Genomic DNA, 20,997 nt, shown 5'->3' with positions numbered 1-20,997 from the left:
TCCTCGAGCTCGAGTCTAGTCTGTCGACCTCGAACTCGAGCTTACTTGAACTCGGACTTAAGGCGATCCCTCGAGCCTGAAAAATCGGTCGTGCCTGATTTCGACCGCATACAAAGAATTAACTTAATTAATAGACGTCCATCCAACCGCTCGAATTAATAATAGTCGGCGAATATATAATATAGAATTCATTATAATATGTGTATAACCATATATAATCTATGTTCAACAGTTATAAAAAGTAAATATTGAATCCGACTATTTGGGTAAAGATCCCTTTTAAAAAGCTAAAGCCAATAAAAGCGAGAAAAAAAATCGAAAATAGCCATATTTACAACTGTTAATTGAAAAATAGTCACAGTTTCAAAAGTAATAGAAATTTAGCTATTTTTCATGTAAAGATAAAATTCGAAAATACTCCAGCATAATATGTTGGATTTCGAATTTAAACATATGAGCTTCCAGCATAATATGCTAGAATTTTATAATGTGCTGGAGTTCCATCATAATATGAGGAAGTTTATATGCAGGAGCTCCATAATCCCGCATGTTATGCTGGAACTTTCTGTGTGCTGGAATATCCTGAAAGTTTATATGCAAAAACTCCAAAATCCAGCATATTATGCTAGAACTTTTCGTATTTTAGCAAAACAGTAGTTATTTTTCAATTATCAGTCTGAAACAGGCTAGGTCATGGTATTTTTACAATAAAAGCAAGTCAATGAACCGGAAAGCCCACGGATGAAAGATATGAAAGCCCAACATGAAAGTCGACCCAAACCCAGCAGACGTAATATGGATGGGTGCATGGTAGGGATGTGAAACCCTAATCGAAATTCTTACTTCGCAATTAATCAATGGGTCAGACACATCTATGGTTATATTTTTCTACATTATAAAATTACGAAATCATATTAAATATTTTTTCTTAAGACACGAGTACAAACTTTAAAATACAAACAATATAAATCAGATAAGATACCAGTTTATTGTATTTATATCAAAAGTGCTAATATCATAACTACACGCACAAAAGTGGATCACAATCTGATCCAATGAAACAAGGGCTAAAGATTTAAAGTTTTATTGGGCTGGTGGCCGATGGCATTGACTTGATTATCCTAATTGCATAGGGGAAAATAGGTTCACATTAAATACTCGTCTAATAAAGCGACACGTGGAACCACATATAGACAGAAAGTGAGACGGCTGGGAACCAAGACCGGGGACAGCAGCTTCGGTTCGCACCGGAGAGATCCCGAAGGAAATATTAGTAATGAAGGCACGAGTGCCTGCCGCCTGGTAGCATTCAATGAAGAATATGTTACAATATTAAATACACAGTCCGTTATAGAGAATTACGGCATTCATAGCATGTCGTTACACATTCTTTAGTGGTCCCCATTATTGTCATTCAAGAGAGGCTTGATCCTAGGACCTTGTTCCCTAGGTGGAAATATAAATAGTGATTTCAACAGCCATTGTAGGGACACGAATTTTCTGACAAACTTATGCTATATACTATACAAAAGCTTAATAACGTTTTATTTCTTGCTTATTAATATTGTCATTACTGCCTTCGGAAGCTCTGCTCCCGGAACCAAGCTATCTGCTGTCTTATCTCGATTTTGATGCTAAGTCTTGCATTTTTATTTAATTTATTTGTCATTTTGGAATCAAATCGATTCGCTTGTCTATAAACCACGTATAAATTTATGGTATCATTCGGGTAAATAGTTTGGCACCCACATTGGGGCTTAGATAGTTGAGTAATTGAGTTGATCCTTGCATCTATTACTAACCTGTTAAATTCTTTGTTTCTTAGCGAAAAATCATAAAAAATGGCAGATAACGATGTCAACGCGCTCACTACATTGAGGCCCAAGGAAATCATCCTCAACACGAAGACTCGATCAGTGATACCCATATGGGGGAGGGGGGGATGAGGCCACGCCAGTCCATGACGGGCAATGACATGTTCGGGAGGCAATTCCTGATGATGCTGAAGATGAGCACGTCGCAAAAACAGTAAGAATCCTGAGGGAACAACAAAAGGCTATTATGGGCCATCTTTCGCGACAGGATCGAGTCATGACGGAGTTGAGTCAGTCGTTGTCGGATGCTTCCAGCAACGCAAATGGACGAGCTCCAGTTTCTCTCGGTGCTCCCGCAAACCAAACATCATAAAGGATTGATAACAACACCCCGAGGGGTGAGGTTGGCTTCGACAGGGCCGAGGGGAACAGCAGCGGATCCGGTAACAACATTGAGAATGATCCCTTTAAAATCGAACTCATGCGGTTTATGAGGGAAATAAATTCTCGAATGGACCGAATCCCGGGTGCACCGCCAGTATTAAAAGGATTGGATTCAGAAAAAATACACTCAGTTGCCCTTCAAACCAAGCGCGGCACCAGAGTTGATCCCGAAGCGGTTCAAGATGCCGGACGTGCCAAAATATGATAGGACTTCGAACCCTCAGGAGCACATTACCACTTATACAATGGCGGTGAAGGGAAACGACTTAACTCCACACGAGATTGAGTTAGTCTTGTTGAAGAAGTTAGGGGAGACCCTCACGAAAATGGGCCCTGACATGGTATTCACTTTTACCCAAGCACTCAATAGATTGCTTCGAGATGCTCGCGGATTCTTTTATCAAGGCCAACGTCGGGGCCAAGAAGGTACAGGCCTAAAAGGCCGATGTATTCAGAATTGCGCAAGGAGAGTCCGACTTGCTACGGGAGTTCATGACCATATTCCCAAAGGAAATAATGTTGTTATCGGTTGTGCCGGTCAAATGGGCAGCTGAGGCATTTACTAAAGGGCTGAATCCGAGGAGTTCCGACGCTTCCCCAAAATGGAAAGAAAGTCTGCTCGAGTTCCCGGCAACAACATAGGCATATGTACACAACCGCTACGAGTCGAAGATAAGAATAGAGGATGACCAGCTTGGTTTCCCGGCATCAATCAAGGGTTGGGACCAAGAAAATAATACGGAAAGGGTGAAGGATGATTTCGGCACAGATCGACGGTCTTCTAGAGGTCGATTTTTGCCCTACGAAAGGGCTGATGGACACGACAAAGGCTTCCTGGCAAATAGGTTTCATCGATACGAGAGTGAATCACGGCCAAAATAACATATCATTGCAAGATAAAGAGGTATTGGGCCCCCGGGACTCCGCCTACCCCAGGCTATCCGAATACAATTTCAATATCAGCGTAGTGGAACTAGTGTCGGCTATGAGAAACATTAAGGAAGCACCCGTTCCCGAGGTCGATAAGATCCGACCCCAATAAGAGGGATCCTAATATATGGTGCGAGTACCATAAGTCCAACAGCCCCCAGACTCGGGACTGTCGACATCTGTGCGAGGTGGTGGCAACATTGCTGAATACGGCTATCTCAAAGAATTCATAAGTGACCCGGCTAAGAACAACTAAGGCCGCAAACGGGATTAACGCGGAACCCTCGAAAGCAAGAGAAGATCCTCCTCGTCTAAAAGAGATAAAGGTTATGCTGTCAACATACCATCAACATCTGAAATTCCTAACTCCGGAGGGAATTGAACAAATAAGAGGTGATCAACAGGCAACAATGGAGATAAACACGATCTCAGTTTCCAGTAGCAAAGGGAAAGCGCATGCAGTATAGCAATTACAAGAACCGACGACTGTTCCCAAGCCAAACAAAGTCAACAGGGGGAGGAGTCGTCGAAATCCTATCATGTACCAAGGTATTTCCAAGTATCGGAAGAAACAAACGCAACCAAATCCACAACGGAAGAACTCGAGCAAGTCGTTTTGTTTGAGAAATTCTTGGAGAGGATGTTCCACATAGGGACAGGACTAAATCCCGAGCTCAAGTTAGGATTTATAGAATTTCTTAAATTTAACATTGATTGTTTTTCATAGTCGCATGCGGATATGATAGGTATTCCGCCAGAGGTGGCCGAGGTCAGAAACAAATTCGTCAAAGAAGAGGTAATCGATTGCTTGATATCGTTTCGATCCGGGAGGTACAGTATCCTGATTGGCTAGCTAATGTAGATGTAGTTCCAAAAGAGAATAATAAATTTCGTATGCACATAGATTATAAGGATCTAAATAAGGCGTGTCCAAAAGACTTGTTTCCATTGCCAAATATTGATCAGATGATTGATGCGACGACCGGGCACGAGTTGATGAGGTTCCTCGATGCCTATTCCGGGTACAACCAAATCAAAATGAACCTGAAGGATCAGGAAAAAACTTCATTCATAACGAAATTCGACACATATTGTCATAATATGATGCCTTCGGGGTTAAGAATGTCGGAGCCTCTTATCAGAGACTTGTGAATAAAATGTTTGAAAAACAAATAAGGAAAACCATGTAAGTTTATATAGATGATATGTTGGTTAAGTCTTTGAACGCAAGTGATCATCTTAAACACCTACAAGAAACCTTTGACATCCTAAAGAAGCACAACATGAAGCTTAACCCCAAAAAGTGTGCATTCGGAGTCAACTTCGGTAAATTCTTAGGGTTCGTGATGTCGCAAAGAGGGATCGTGGTGTCGCAAAGAGGGACCGAAGTCAATCCCTATAAAATTATAGCCATCGAGGACATCCCTGACTACTTATAAAACATGAAGGAGGTTCAAAGGTTAATAGGAAGACCGGAAGCTTTAAGCAGATTTATTCCCGGTCTTCAAAAAAATGTCCTCACTTCTTTTCACTTCTGAAAAAGAAGAACAACTTCGAATGGACTCCAGAATGCCAGCAGGCTCTAAAAGATTTGAAAAGGTATTTATCGGGCCCTCCATTATTATCGAAACCGGAAGAACGAGAGCAGTAGTGATTTACTTAGCGGTCTTGGAGGTAGCAGTAAGTGTCGTTTTAATCCGTGAAGACAAAGGTACTCTCCTATCTATTATGTTAGTAAAATTTTAATAGGAGGGGAAACTCGCTACCCACATTTGGAAAAATTGGCCTTAGCTCTCGTAGTCAACGCTCGGAAGCTTAGGCCTTATTTCTAATATCATCCGATAGTCGTGGTGACAATCTTTCCCCTGCGGAATATCCTTCACAAACATGAACTTTCAGGTCGACTAGCCAAGTGGGCTTTCGAAATGAGTGAATTTGACATAGAGTATAAACCTAGGACTGTGATCAAGTCACAAGTTTTGGCTGACTTTGTGTCCAATTTCAGCCCTGGACTGCTGCCTTTGGCCACCAAAGAAGCAATGATGGTTTCGGAATCGACATCGGGAGTCTGGACCTTGTTCATGGATGACGCTTCTAATGTGAAAGAGTCTAGAATTGGTGTAATCAGTCCCTTGGTAGAAATCGGGCTCGATGTAGTATTAATCACTCCCTCGGGTAGAAACCCTGAGGCAGACCATAAGAATTGTTCTCTTGACTAACAATGAAGCGGAGTATGAAGCCTTGACTGCACGACTCGATTTTACATAGGGACTGGATTCCGGGGTCATAAAAATCAAATGTGATTCCCAACTAGTAGTAAATTAGGTCTAATGAATCTTCGACGCCAAAGAGAAACTCATTCAACAATATGTTGTGAAAGTCCAGGCTCTTCTTGCACGGTTTTGGGAATGGTCAATAACACATATTCTTAGGGAGGTAAATGCGAAAGCAGACGCACTGGCCAATCTGGGATCTTCCACGAAATGAAGGGATCATACTCTGGTACGGTTGTGCAAATTATGCATTCTATATTGGATGTGGATGGCTATTATGAAGTAAACGCGACCAATGTGGATGGCTACCCGAAGATCCCAAGGAATCCCGGGTGCTGCACATAAAAGTATCCCGATACTGCTTTAGAGGAGGTCAATTGTATAGAAAATCTTTCCAAGGCTCGTTGGCCCGATGGTTAGGAGCCTCCGAAGCTAATTAAATCATGAGAGAAGTTCACTGTTACACCCATGTTTTCATACGTTAGAGTACGTCGTAAAACAATTGATGCTCAGAAATGAGACCATTTTTGAAAGTACGTTAATCATGTTACCTTAGAGGTTAAAATCTTTATGATCATGAATAAATAGTACCAAGAGGGTTGGAAATCTTTGAAGCTAAGCAAAAAATAAGTTTCATCGAAAGTCGATAAGTTTGGAATGTTATAACATGTACTTTGGGACGAGACTAGGGTTCTTAAATGATAAGGACGTTATGTTATGAGTTATTCTACTCGTATAATAGTCATGTTTGACGTTTTGAAGTCAAGTGAGTTGTGGAACAAAAGTTGGCAAAGTTCATCACAAGTTACGTTCATAATGTGCTGAAAATTAGTCAAATGTAGCAAAGCTTTTCTCCTAATATACTTGGAATTACAGGATTATCCACATATCAATTTGAATATGCATGAGTCTAGTTTCCAACCCATTAAACCTTTTGTCGATATGACATCTGAGTAGAAAGATATTCGTGTTGTTGCGAGACTGCGCAAGCAGCTCCCAACAGAACCCACTTAGGCGGTGGTCGACCTACTTCACTTTAAAAACGATTTGTAAGACCTTTATTTCACATTTTTTGACCCAACCTCGTCCCTACACTCCTCCTAACCCTTCTAAACAGTTACCATAAGGGTTTGTAGTGATTCCAAAGTAATTACACCATATTTCAACATCAAAACTTAGTTCTAGTAGATAACAACACCTCTATGAGGTTATGTTGTCATTGAGGATAATTATGGGCTGTGTTTGGAAGAATTTTCAAGTTGTTTCTACTGGCTAAGGTGAATAAAATCCTACTAATTGTGCTTAATCTTTCTTGTATGTTGGTTAAGTTGTTAGGATGATAAACTACAAGATAATACTTGGAGTAGCTTGAGATGTTGTTGTTCTTGATGGATAGATTTGAAAGTTGCTCTTATGGACTTCAAGTGGCTGGAAATTATGGAAAATAAGTAGTCTATGATTATGTTGGTTTACATGTCAATCTTGTTGAGGAAATTGGTAACTAGAAAAGGAATGGCTATAAAACACTTGGAAGTTGTCCACATTGATATTATCTTGTGTTAGGCTATTTCGGGTAACTTTGAAATTGAGTACATGTTTGAAAATCCTTTAAAAGGTATTGGTTATTATACTGGATATACTACTAAGTTAAAGAATGAATGATAATTGGGTTGCAAGGTGATAAAGGGATTCAATCCGAGCTTGTCGCTCGTCGTGATATATTGATGACTTGTTAATCAAATATTTTGTACCCTATTGTTGATGTTATTCTTATTGTATTGCTCTGGTTGTTGTTGTTGGTATATGGTATTGGAGGAGGCCCTTGTTACAGGGGAGATGCTTCCCAAATTTACATAAACAAGCCACTAGTTTAAGTTACGAACTTACCCTTTACTCAGCACTGATTTTGAATCTCCTTATGCTATGGTAGATTGAGTTGAGTTTTTTAAAGAATTGCTTGGAACGTATTAAGGACTCAACGGAGTTAAGGCTATCCCTTCTTTCCTTTTGTCATGATCCATATGATACATATGAAATGTGCATGGAACATTCACAAATGACTCTATTCTTAGAAGTACTAGAGGTGCCTATCTTCTTGATTCTCCATGTGTCCTATTATTATATCATATATTCATGGGTCTCAGAAAATACATAAGTTGATAAAGTTTGTTTCATGATATTAACGAAGGCATATTGATGTTATGACATCCTGAGAGATCTTATTGACTTACTTCTTATGGATTGCATTCATTTATACATGTACATTGACCCATGAGTAGATGGCATTATATATGCTTATATTATATGTATAAGGGGTATGGGGAAAGGTTATGGCATTATATACACACCACCACATGATCAGCTAGTATACAGTGATGATTTCGCCCATAGAGGCCGAGATGCTATGATGGGATGCCCTTAGAGACATGATAATGTTATGTACGCATATACCTATGCATGGTATGACATTTATACGCATATGCATGACATTATAAATGTTTCATGATTCAGAGAGCTATTCAGCTTACAGGTTGAGTTCTTTACTCCATGTTTCTTTCATGTCTCTTATATACTGCTTTCATGCCTTACATACTCGGTACTTTATTTGTAGTGACATCATTTTTGCCTAAGGATGCTGCATTTCATGCCCGTCGGTCCCGATAGACAGGTTGACGGTCCTCCTAGTAGGCTATTAGCTTAGCAGAAGGTGTTGGGGCACCCCACTTGCTCTGAAGTTGCCTATTTGGTCAGTATACTTTGGACATGTATTGATTGGCATGGCGGGGCCCTGTCCCGACCTCTATGACATTTATGTACTCTTAGAGGCTTGTAGACATATGTCATGTATATGTATGTTTTTATGGCCTTGTCGGCCTATGTTTTAAGTGTACAAATTATCATTTCAATCCTATAGACCTGTATGTCACATGTATAAGTTTGTATATCATGTTGGGTCGTCCTATGCCAAGTATTCCCTTATATTTTATCCTGGTTATCTCATGACGGCCATTCTGGCCCACTTACCCATGATGGTATGATAAGAAAGATATATTACGTTGGTACTCAGTTGAGTAAGGCATCGGGTGCCCGTCGCAGCCCTGCAGTTTGGGTCGTGACAAACCTGGTATCAGAGCAGTTCTGTCTTAGGGAGTCTACAAGTTGTGTCTAGTAGAGTCTTGTTTATGGGTGTGTTGTACACCACACTTATAAGCAGGAGGCTAAAGGGCATTTAGTACTGTCACTCTTTATTCTTACTCTAGATCGTGTGGTAGAGCTCAGATCTAAGAATTCAAACTCCTAAATTCTACTTTATTCGTAATAAAACGATACCTACATCCACAAAGACAGTTGGTAAGAGATTGAATGTGGCTGTGGAAGAGTTGAGTTAGCGAAACGCGATTTTGCATCAGTCTTATGATAAGTAAATGTGAGTTCTTCAGCAGATCATGTGTGTACTTAGTCGTCTAAGCTTCTTGATAAGGAGCCCTAAGGCATGAAATCTATCCAACCATATGGTAAAGAGCAACGAGAGAATCAAAAGGTAGATACAAGTTTCAACAAGTAAAAGAAGCAATGTGAAGAAGGGTACGAGGTACCCAATAAGTGAAGGTTATTAGTTTTTACAATTCAGGCAGACAAATATAAGTATTTTGAGTTACCTTCAATAGTAACAGAGGTATGTACAATTTGCCACACCCATCTTAGTTATGCCCTATGGGAGCTAATAGATATTGTTTTAGAGAAGGATGGGATATCAGGATCCAACTGGTGGATGGGGTTTTAGCATTAGCTGACATTTCCAAAGGATATTGCAAACGTGGTAATAGTTATCCTTGTGAGACACCTTGATGGTGCACTCTAGAATAGTACATTTAGATATGAAATACTAGAAGGTCTAGAAAAAATTTAGAAGATTGGCTCTGGAATCCTAGAAGGGATAAATATTTACCTTTGTATGGCTCCCGCCCCTAGTAAGGAGAGAATCCTAGGTGACCCGAAGAGCTAGTGGATAGAGCAAGGGGAGCTAAAAGTGAAAGAATATTTTGTTGAAGTTTTCAGAATAAGGTGATAGAAAGAAATATTAGCAAGAGAATAAGAAGAGAGTAAATGAATTATTATAAGTAAGATGTGATAAATGGATGATAATGGTAAAAAAAATATAAGACGATGACAGAGTCTATAGTCAAGTGAAGGAAAAGACAAGAGGTGGCAGGCCTTGAGACAATAAAAGAGTATAGCCCAAAGGTCATATCCTCATTTCTAGAAATGAATTGGTGACTCCAACGTGATTACCAGAAGGCTAAGTCAGACCCCTGTAGTAACATAAATTAGTATGGTCTAGTAAATAAGATAAAATCGAACATGAATTAGGGACAGGAGGATTTGATAATAGTGGACATCGTGACAATTTAGAGATCGCGTTCCGACAATAATAGAATGGACAACAAAAGAATAACCTTTAAAGGTCATTTACGAAGACTCTTCCCTAAAGCAAGCACTGTGAGCAGCAATAAGCTTAAGAGACTAAATGTGTCTCAGCTACACTAGGTGTTACCCTCGTGCGTAAGAAATTCACTTATCCTTGGTACAGAAGGGTCACCACATGCGAGCAAGAGTACATGGAGATGTGGAAAGATGCCAAAGATGAAGAGCTAAAATGATTTTAGGTAAATCTTTATAGCATTAATTGTTAGTACTTCCCTAAAAGGGAAAAGACGGTGTGATATGGTATTAAGTCAGAGTTAAGTGGTTCGGGTATTTACGGAATAGTAAAGGAAGAATGTGATAAAAAGGCAAAATAATTGAGATTGGATTTATTCAGATCCTACATATATGTTACGACTCATGAACATTATGCAAGAACGATGCCAGGAGAGGCACTAAGGGTTCACACATAGGATGTTATTGATAAATAAGTGCAAATGAAAACTTGATACATAAGGAGCCAGTGCGAGGGGTAAGTTAAGACAAAAGACACAACCCAAGAGAGATTACGCAGAATATAGATATGAGAATGGACCATTGAGTAGTCTGTAGTTGATTCAAGAAGAGCCTAATTATGGCTAGACAAGAGGTCATAGATAAATCAACAGATCATGTAAGATAAACGTAGTGAAACCAGCATAGGGAATTCAGTCTAGTAGATACAAGATCGCAATCGTTGAAAAATTTTCATATAGGATTTGGGGTAGTTAAAGGTACCGTTTAAGTTTTGCGGAAATAAGAGAGGGTGACACTAAGGAGATAATCAAAATTTGAGTTCAGAAACAACCCTATGAGCACAAGGGCACGGACATATGTAACTAAGGATATTTATAGGCGAGTAAGAACATGGAAAATTCCGTCGGGTATATGATGTAATAAGCTCACAGCTTTACAAGAGTCAGAGGGTATCCCCTAAGTACTAAAACGAAAGACTAGTTGAGGAAATAAGGAAGAAGGCTTAAACCTAAGCATAGTGACCTAAAGAAGAAACGATCTTATAACAGCAGTCTCACTATAATATTGTACGCACTCCATAAGAAAGTGGCACCTATCGTAGATAAAGAACGGGATGTAAAAAAAAGAATCAATAGTAATGATAGAAAATATGAGTGAGAAGATGATGAGAATAGGTAAGGCCTCAGGATTAAGCCCATCAAAACAAGAGAGCTGATGGTTTCTTTAAGTTATGGAAAGCTCAGCATAACTTGAATTAACTCGGAGGAGTCTAAGACTAGGTGCATCTAGAAGAGATGGAATGCTTCCCTAATAGTAGAATAAGGGCGTAATTGTGATACATAAGAGGATGACGCTTAGGCCTTTGATTGAGTAATGATTTAAAGGAAAGGTATTTCATGAATTGCACGGGAATAGAATACCCCCATAAGATGAATCACATTTGGATGCTATGAATTACAGTTATTGATGTATAGTCCCTAGGTGGATCAGGCAAATAACTTCAGATATTCCCTGATGAGACGTGAGCCCTAGTGACAGTATATTATGTAAGAGGTTTTAAGTTATCAGTGATAGATTGTAGATCAACATTAAGGCGAATCAACAATGGATGGATAAAATTTACAAAGTATGAGATGATATTAGGCCATCATTCTTAAGATGAACAGTAATGAAGAAGAACTAAAGGACTTAGATTAATACATATAGGATAAGCATCGAGAGCGTAACCTGGAGTTGGGTAGCAGACCTCGGTAATAATAAACCGAAGTGTTATGGTATAGTATAACCTACCTAGATGTATTAAAGCCATAAGCATAGGTAACCGAGACTATGAAACAAGCTATAGCAATGGCCGTAAGTTTGACAAAGTACCAAGAGAAGAACTTCAGTACACCTATAGATGCCCCGAGGGGTAGCTTGTCATATTTATGTATATGATCACAAAGCGAGGCCTAGAGATTGGCTAACATCTGGAGAAAAAAGGAAATAAGAGTCGCATAGGCGCACATACAAGGAAAAAGTCGTGCAGACTGCATGATAGAAGGTAGCAATAGTTACGAGATTGAAATAATTCCGACCACAAGTCGTGGTGTGAGAAAGAGGCCTAAAGGGGGGAATGTCCCGGCCTATGGATTTATTCACAGAACACTTGCCTAGATGGAAAAGACAATATTAACGTATTTTCAAGAACTATAGGTTATGAGACTAATAAGCGCATCAGTCAACATTCGAGGACGACTGTTCCAAAGGGGGGAATGATGTTACAACCCAAGTTTTCGTACTTAAGAGTACGTCGTAAGACAATTGATGTAAGCTCTTAAATGAGACCATTTTTGAAAGTACATAAAGTAAGTTAATCATGTTACCTTGGAGGTTACAAATCACTAAGATCACAAATAAAATCTACCAAGAGGGTTGGAAAGCTTAGAAGCTAAACTAAAAATAAGTTTCGTCGAAAGTCGATAAGTTTGGAATGTTATAACATGTACTTTGGGGTGAGACTAGGGTTCTTAACACGATAAGGAGTTTATGTTATGAGTTATTTTAGTAGTATGATAGTCGTATGATAGTCGTGTGTTACATTTTGAAGTTAAGCGAGTTGTGAGACAAAAGTTGGCAAAGGTCATCACAAGTTACATTCATAATGTGCTGAAAATTAGGTCAAATTTAGTAGAGCTTTTATCCTAATATACTTGGAATTATAGGATGATCCACATAAAAAATTGAATGTATGAGTCTAGTTTCTGACACATTAAATCGTTCGTTGATATGACATCTGAATAGAGAGATATTCGCATTTTCGCGAGACTTGGGAAGCAGCTCCCAATGGGATCCCCTTAGGCGGTGGTCGACCTACTTCACTTTAAAAACAATTAAGATGGCCTTTATTTCTCATTTTTCGAACCAAACTGGTACCTACACTCCTCCTAACCCTCCTAAGCAGATACAATAAGGGTTTGAAGTGAGTCCAAAGTGATTACACCATACGGCAACATCAAAAGTTAGTTCAAGTGGAGAGCAACACCTCACAGAGGTTGTGTTGTCATTGAGGATAATTCTGGGCTATGTTTAGATGAAGTTTCAAGTTGTTTCTATTGGCTAAGGTGAGTATAACACCTACTAATTGTGCTTAAGCTTTCTTGTATGTTGGTTAAGTTGTTAGGACGATAAACTATAAGGTAATACTTGGATTAGCTTGAGATGTTGTTGTTCTTGATGGATGGATTTGAAAGTTGCTCTTATGGACTTTAAGTGGCAGGAAGTTATGGAAAATAAGTAGGCTATGATTAAGTTGATTTATATGTCAATCTTGTTGAGGAAATTGGTAACTAGAAAAGGAACGGCTATAAAACACTTGGAAGTTGTCCACAATGATATTATCTTATGTTAGGCTTTTTCGGGTAACTTTGAAATTGAGTACAAGGTTGGAAATCCTTTAAAAGGTATTGGTTATTATATTGGATATATTACTAAGTTTAAGAATTAATGATAATTGGGTTGAAGGGTGCTAAATGATCCAATCCGAGCGTTCCGCTCGTCGTGATAAGTTGATGACTTGTTAATGAGATATTTTGTACCCTATTATTGATGTTGTTCTTATTGTATTGCTCTGGTTGTTGTTGTTTGTATATGGTATTGGAGGAGGCCCTTGTTATAGGAGAGGTGCTGCCCAAATTTACATAAACGAGCTACTAGTTTAAGTTGCGGATGTAGCTTTTACTCATCACTGATTTTGAATCTCCTTATACTATGGTAGGTTGACTTGAGTTGTTTAAAGAATTGCTTGGAAGGTATTAAGGACTCAACGGAGTTAAGGTATGTTAAGGCTATCCCTTCTTTCCTTTTGGCATGATCCATATGATACAAACGAAACGAGCAGACACGGAACTTTCAACCAAAAGACTATATTCTTATAAGTACTAGGGGTGCCTATGTTCTTAATTCCCCATATGTCCTATTATTATATCGTTTGTTCATGGGTCTCAGAAAATACGTATGTTGATAAAGTTTATTCCATGATATTAACCGAAGGCATATTGATCTTATGACATCCCGAGAGATCTTATTAACTTACTTTTTATGCAATTTATTCATTTATACATTTACATTGACCCACGGCCACATGGCATTATATACGCGTATATTATATGCATATGGGGGTATGGGGAGAGGTTCTGGCGTTATATACGCACCACCACATGATCAGCTGGTATACGTTGATGACTACGCCCATAGAGGCCGAGATGATATGATGGGATACCCTTAGAGGCTTGATGATGTTATCATATACCTATGCATGATATGACATTTATACGCATATGCATGATGATATAAATAATTCATGTTCATAGAGTTATTCAGACTTACAGGTTGAGTTCTTTACTCCATGTTTCTTTCATGTCTTTTATATACTGCTTTCATGCCTTACATATTCGATATTTGATTTGTAATGACGTCCCTTTTTCCTAGGGACAATGCATTTTATACCCGCCGGTCCTAATAGACAGGTTGACAGTCCTCCTAGTAGGCTATTGATGAGTTGTGATTTTACCATTTATTTTAGTCTCTTTTCTTTAGTTTTTGTATCCATTAATTATAATATGAAGTTTTTTATGGTGTATATTGCTAGATTTTTAGGTAAATGATGTCATGAAGAGAGTTGAAGTTAATTGAAGTGGAATTGAGCAAAAGCGAGTTAAAGAAATACAAAATCCTTTAGTGATTTCACATTTGCGAAACACTGTTCGCTTCTGCGAGCTCGCCTCTACAAGTAGAGGGCCGCATCTGTGGAAAATAGCAATCGTCCACTCGGATCGCATTTGCAGTCGATAATCCGCATTCGCATCTATGAACGAAAGTCCACTTTTGCGGAGTCGCACCTGCGATGATTTATTCTGCAGGTGCAGCCTACGGGCATCAGACCTGGGCAACTTGGGCATTTCGCATTTTCTCCATTCCAAACCCACAAATACACGACCTAGCTCATTTGTAAAAAAAATTGGAAAATCTCTGGACATTTTTGACATATCTTGAGAAGAGAACACAAGTTTTGGAGCTAGGGTTCTTGCACGCACACTTGGGTCTTGAAGATTTGAAGCTTTTGGTTGAGAATTTCTTACCCATTTATGTTCATTTTTTCATTTCCTCGCTTTGGATTGAATATCTAAGTGAGTAGTATTTTTTCCATCACTTGAATCTTGTTTATGGAAATATTAATATTTAACGTGTGGATTAAATATCTTGTTGTGCTTATGTGTGGAACGATTTTTATTTATATTGAAGTGAGTTATTGTTTCTTTGATTATTCTTGTTCTTTAATATTTCCAAAGGGATTAGATAACCCTAGGACTCGCCCATTTACTTCAAATTAATTTTGGGAAAGATAATTTGGGGTTGGAAAAGATTAATTAACAAGAACTTGAGATGTTAACCCTCACTTTATAGATTCTACCTAGGGATAGGATTGAACTACTTGAAGACAAATTTGGGTGTGCTTAATCTATTAATGTTCCAGGGATAATTCAATTATGAAGTCTTGTTAGTCTTCGGAAGAAGCTAACATAGAATTATTATCCGAGGCTAATTAACATAAACTCGCTCATATTTGTAAAATCGTGAAATACATTGGATCGTTACTTGAGTGTAATTCCCATGGCATCTATGCTTGTACCCATTGATCATTTTACTTTCATACTAGGTTAGTTGATATTTCGCATTTAGACATAAATATTATCAAAAACCCTTTCTAAGTATTTGGTTTAACATAACAAATGATAATTCTTTTACACGCCTAATCGCCTACATATTGTTCTTTGTGGGAATAGGCCGCGACTCATAGTTGGGTATATTATGTTGCATGCGATCATGTCCATTTACTTTTTAGTACTGGATTTGGAAGTCATCGGCTATAATCTTAGCTGAAGGTATTGGGAAACTCTACTTGCTCCGAGTTGCCTATTTGGTCAGTATACTTTGGACATGTATTGATTGGTATGGCAGGGCCCTGTCCCGGCCTTTATAACATTTATGTACTCGTAGGGGCTTGTAGACATATGTTTTGAGAAATAAAACAATACAAAATTTTTGGCTATCAGCTTAGCGGAAGGTATTGTGGCACTCCACTTGCTCCGGAGTTGCCTAATTGGTCAGTATACTTTGGACATGTATTGATTGGTATGGCGGGGCCCTGTCCCGGCCTTTATGACGTTTATGTACTCGTAGGGGATTGTAGACATATGTCATATATATGGATGACTCTATGGCCTTGTCGGCCTATGTTTTAAGTGCACAAATTATCATTTCAATCCTATAGGCACGTATGTCACATGTATAAGTTTGTATATCATGTTGGGTCGTTCTATGTCGAGTATTCCCATATATTTTATTGTGGTTATCTCATGACAGTCCTTTCTGGCCCACTTACCCATGATGGTATGATAAAAAAGATATGCTAAGTTGGTACTCAGTTGAGTAAGGCACCGGGTTCCCGTCGCGGCCATGCGGTTTGGGTCGTGACAACGAAGGAATCTGTGGAAATCACTCGGGCGCGGATTCCTTAGTATTAAAGCTAATTAGGGCAGGATACTATTGGACCCAGATGGAACAAGATACTAAGACTTATGTTCATAAATGCAATAAGTGTCAATGCCACGCAATGTTGTGCATCAACCAGTAAAGTTATTGCACTCGGTTTTGTCGCCTTGGACATTTATGAAATGGGGGATGAACATAGTCGGTCCGCTGTCGTCGGCTCCCGGTAAGGTAAGATTTCTTTTAATTTTAATTGACTACTTTTCTATGTGGGTTGAAGCAGGTCCTTACCAGAAAGTCGACGAGTGCAAAGTAGTCAATTTATTATGGGAGAGCATAACTTGCATGTTCGGGATACCAAAAGAGATAGCCTGCAACAACGGGCCTCAATTTACAGGTGCAAAGGTTACAAAATTCCTTGAAGACTTGAAAATCAAAAGAATTACATCATCGCCTTAGCAACCGAGCGAAAACGGTCAAGAGGAATCAACCAATAAGGTGATTATCAAAATCTCAAAAAGAGATTGGAAGCAACCAAAGGTACATGGCCCGAAGAGTTACCAAGAGTGCTATGGGAATATCGGACGACGACCAAGTCAAGAACGGGAGAGACACATTTCTCTCTCGTGTACGGAGCATAAGCCTTGATCCTAGTGGGAGTGGGAGAACCTACCATGAGATACCTTCGAGCGGATGAAAAAACAAACAATGAAGCATTGTTGGTCAGATTGAACCTACTTGACTAACACACGGACTTGGCACATATAAGGATGGTGGCCCAATCTTTGTTATTTCAAAGTAGGAGACTTGGTTTTAAGGAAGGTAACTCAAAACACCCGGGAGCTCAACGCAGGAAAGAGGGGTCCAACATGGGAAGGCCCTTGCCGGGTTTGAGCTGTCACTGGGAAAGGATCATACGAACTGGAAAATGAAGATGGGGTAATCCCAGCAACTGGAACGTGGCTCACCTCAAAAATCTCTATTGCTGATGAGCACCGCCTATATTGAAAGTATGTGTTGTACTCTTTTTCCCTTTGTCCAGTTTTTGTCCCAATTGGGTTTTTATAGCAAGGTTTTTAACGAGGAAGCAACGAAAGGCATACTACAAAGGTAGTATCGTCAGTAGAAATAAGACCTTTACAAGGCATGGAAACAATGATCCGCTACGGGACGACTAGATAATCTTTTGCTCGGTAGCAAAGTTCCTACTGAGAAATAAAGTTTGATATCGGGCCAAAGGTTACCCAACCATTCACGAGTTCAAGCCACTGGGGTGGTTAGATAATCTTTGGCTCTATAGCAAAGTTCCTAATAGGAAGTGAAGCTTGCTATCGAACTAAAGATTACCCAGCCATTCACTTGTGGAATCTTTAAAGGATCAAGACTTCCAGTGTTCAAACTCGCATTCGAACACTTGGGGGGGGGGGGGGAATTATATGAGGATACAACAACATTACTGCCACATAAACCGGGACTACGAAATCCAGGAAAAAAGTTGCATCATCAGGATAGGAGACTATGCGGCCAGCCCCGCAAAAACAGGTTGTGCAAATTAGCCACAAGTAATGGCAATTTCTTTTTAGAACAACGAATGCTTATGTACTTTTGAAAATGGAAGGAATATAGTGAAGTTTTTTTTTTATTTTTATCTTGCTTCTTGTCCGAAGAAATAAGTACTTCAAATGCTAGTTCCAAAAAGGACAGGAGACGTCCTCTTCTAGAGCACCGTAAACATAAGAGGACCCTCTCTTATGAAACCCTCACAATAAAGGGTGGGTTCTAGAAGAACTCATGAATGGGATCCAAATAATATCGGGGAAGAAACACACCCGAAGCTTGCATAACTCTAGGCGAAGAGAAAACTTTGTGCAATACTTAAACGAAAAAATCACTTTTATATATCAAACGTGCCAAGCATCACAAGTAAAAAAGTATGAAGTGAAAAACAAAAAGGAAAGAAAGCAAAAGGCTAAACTTCTGGATCCCCAGAACCCGGGGGAAGAGAAGCATCTAAACCCCAAAGAAAAGTAGGTGGATCTGTTGCTGGCTCGAGATCTTGACCTTCCTCATCATCCCCTTCGAGTTCTTCCTCAGTTCCCGAGAACTTGGAACCGGAACCAGAAGAGTCAGTCGCATCAGGTTGGACCGGGAGACCCCTTCGGGCAGTTGACTCCATCTCACGGGCCTTGGTCATCTCAGCATCAATGTCAGTGACGCCACTTTGGCCTCTTCCAAGGTTTTTCTTCTCATGTTATTCATCGAATATGCTTTTTCAACAATGAAGGAAGTCGCTTGGAGCTGAAGCTCCTCTTTTAGCTGGTTAACCTCGGATGAAAGGTTATTCCACTAGGATCTAGCAGCCTGGAGGCTGACGTCAAGGTCATGGATAGTGGAGTTATAAACTTTATTGTGCTCCATGACCTTCTTATACTTCTCTTCCATCCGGGCATGCTTCTCTTTAGCAGCAGCAGCCTCTTCATCTTTGGAGTTCAACACTGCCCCCAAATTACTTAGTCTTTCAGTAGAGGCAGCCTCGCGCTCGGTAGTAGCAAGAACAACATTTTGGACCTCGAACAATTAGACTTGGCCTCTTGAAATTGTACCCTTAACAGCGCGGCTTCTTGGCTAAGAGTCACCACCTCTTATTCGCTCTGCTTCATTCGAGCCTCCAACTCAACAACTTTAGCAACCTGTGTTTCTAATGCCGAGAGGCGACCAGCAATTTGCTCCCGCTCGGCCAATAGTTGATCCCGTTCAGATGTGAGTTTCTCTTTATCCAGGATCAACCTCTGAAGGCTCTTGGAAGCAAGGAAGTTAGCCTGCAAAGCAAAAGTTCAAATACAAAATCCTGTCATAGCGAAGCTAGAAAAAACAATAAAGGGAATAAAGATCGTACTGCTGCTGCATTGTGCATGGCATTGTTTACCATACACTCCCCTGAGAGAGAATGCATTGTATTCCTATATTTCTCTAAAGTCAGAGGCTTTAGGTAATTGCCATGTTCCACCAGCCGGCACAATAGATGGTACTTTGAGGGGGGGCGGGGGCGAATAGTTATACCCAAAATTCCCATAGACTGGGGACTGGGGAGGAGGGACATCATCCTCTCGGGTGTCTGCGGCTGGTGGAGATGATGTATAGATATAGGAGTTGCTGGTAGCAAAGGCATGGTTGGCGAAGAAGGAGATGAAGCTGATGTCATTGTGGGTTGAGAAGCAGACACGGCAAAAACAATGCTAGTTATTGGTTGCTCATCAACCGAAGATAGAAAAGGCCCGATACTCACCCTCACAGTATCAGGATCAGTGAATAGAACTAGGAAGCGAGAGGTTGTATCTTCCACTATATCATACACCCCCTAGAGCGCTCGGACATCGTCTACGGTTAATTTAACTAGCTCAATTGATTGAGCATTTTGTTGAGCTGACGAAGGTCATCGTCTTCTATGTAAAGAAGCCCCTTCATCACTGGCTCCCCCATCATTATCGATCACCACAGTGTCTGCGGCTGGCTTGGGCGTGGTGCTCTTCACCTTTTGATTCTTACACTCGACCGTAGAGGAACGTCGCCTTTTTGTTGCTTGTTCTTCTGCCGGGGAGTCCAAGAAGAAGCACTTGCACCGGAAGAATGTTCAATGACACCCGTTCGGGTGGAGGCCTCCTGTCGCAACCTCACTATGTCTGTGGGATCAGCCAAAACGTCCTCCTCGAGGATGGTAACAGAACCCTGCGGAAGACATGAATTGAACAAAAAGAGAAGTTATCTAGTTTTCTTATATGCAAAGTAAAAAACAAGATTTTTTGAGAATCAAATTACCATAATTTTTGGCCTTCCATCTGTACTTAAGGGTCAGTTCTTTCGACCAGTAGGTCTCAAGCGTAGTAACATCCAAAATCTTCTGGACCTACTGGTCTAAGCCTTCAACCCTTGGTGGTGTCCATCAAGTTGCTAAAGTAGTGAAAAGAGGAGAATCAGTAACAACATGAAGCGATCCTTAATCAGAGAGAAGACAGACGTTGAACTTACGTGTACGATTCCATGATTCAGGAAAGGATGGAGTTGTAGCCGGGATGATATCCCTAGTGGCAACTACAATGAACCGCTCCATCCATCCATGGTCGTTGTCGTCATCCATGCTGGTGAGCAAAGCATGGTGACCACTTTTTCTAAAGTTTATCATTCCCCCATGGAAAATCTTGGAGGAATAAAGGTTCATCAGTCAAGCCAGGGAGAGCTCTTCCCCCATCTCCTGGCATAGCCGCCGAAGACAGGCTACCGTCCACCATACAGAAGAGCTCACATGTGCCAAGAAGACTTGATAACGGAAGAAAAACTCCAATATTACGGAGTAAAGTGCCTTGCTCAATAAGAATGGGTCCAAATTTGAAGGGATACGTGTAAACATATGTAAAACTTTTCTTGGGGAAAGTTACTCGCTCTGCCAGATCGGGAGCGATGATGTTCAAATCATGGCAGCCACAGTCTTCCTCCATAGCAGAAATGCTAGAAGGACGATTGGAAGAAGGGTACACACCAACAGCCTATGTGCAGGAGTTAGCAGAAAG

Source organism: Nicotiana attenuata, unplaced genomic scaffold, assembly GCF_001879085.1.
Source record: "Nicotiana attenuata strain UT unplaced genomic scaffold, NIATTr2, whole genome shotgun sequence".
Classification (NCBI taxonomy): Eukaryota; Viridiplantae; Streptophyta; class Magnoliopsida; order Solanales; family Solanaceae; genus Nicotiana; species Nicotiana attenuata.
Note: the sequence above shows the minus strand (reverse complement) of the source record.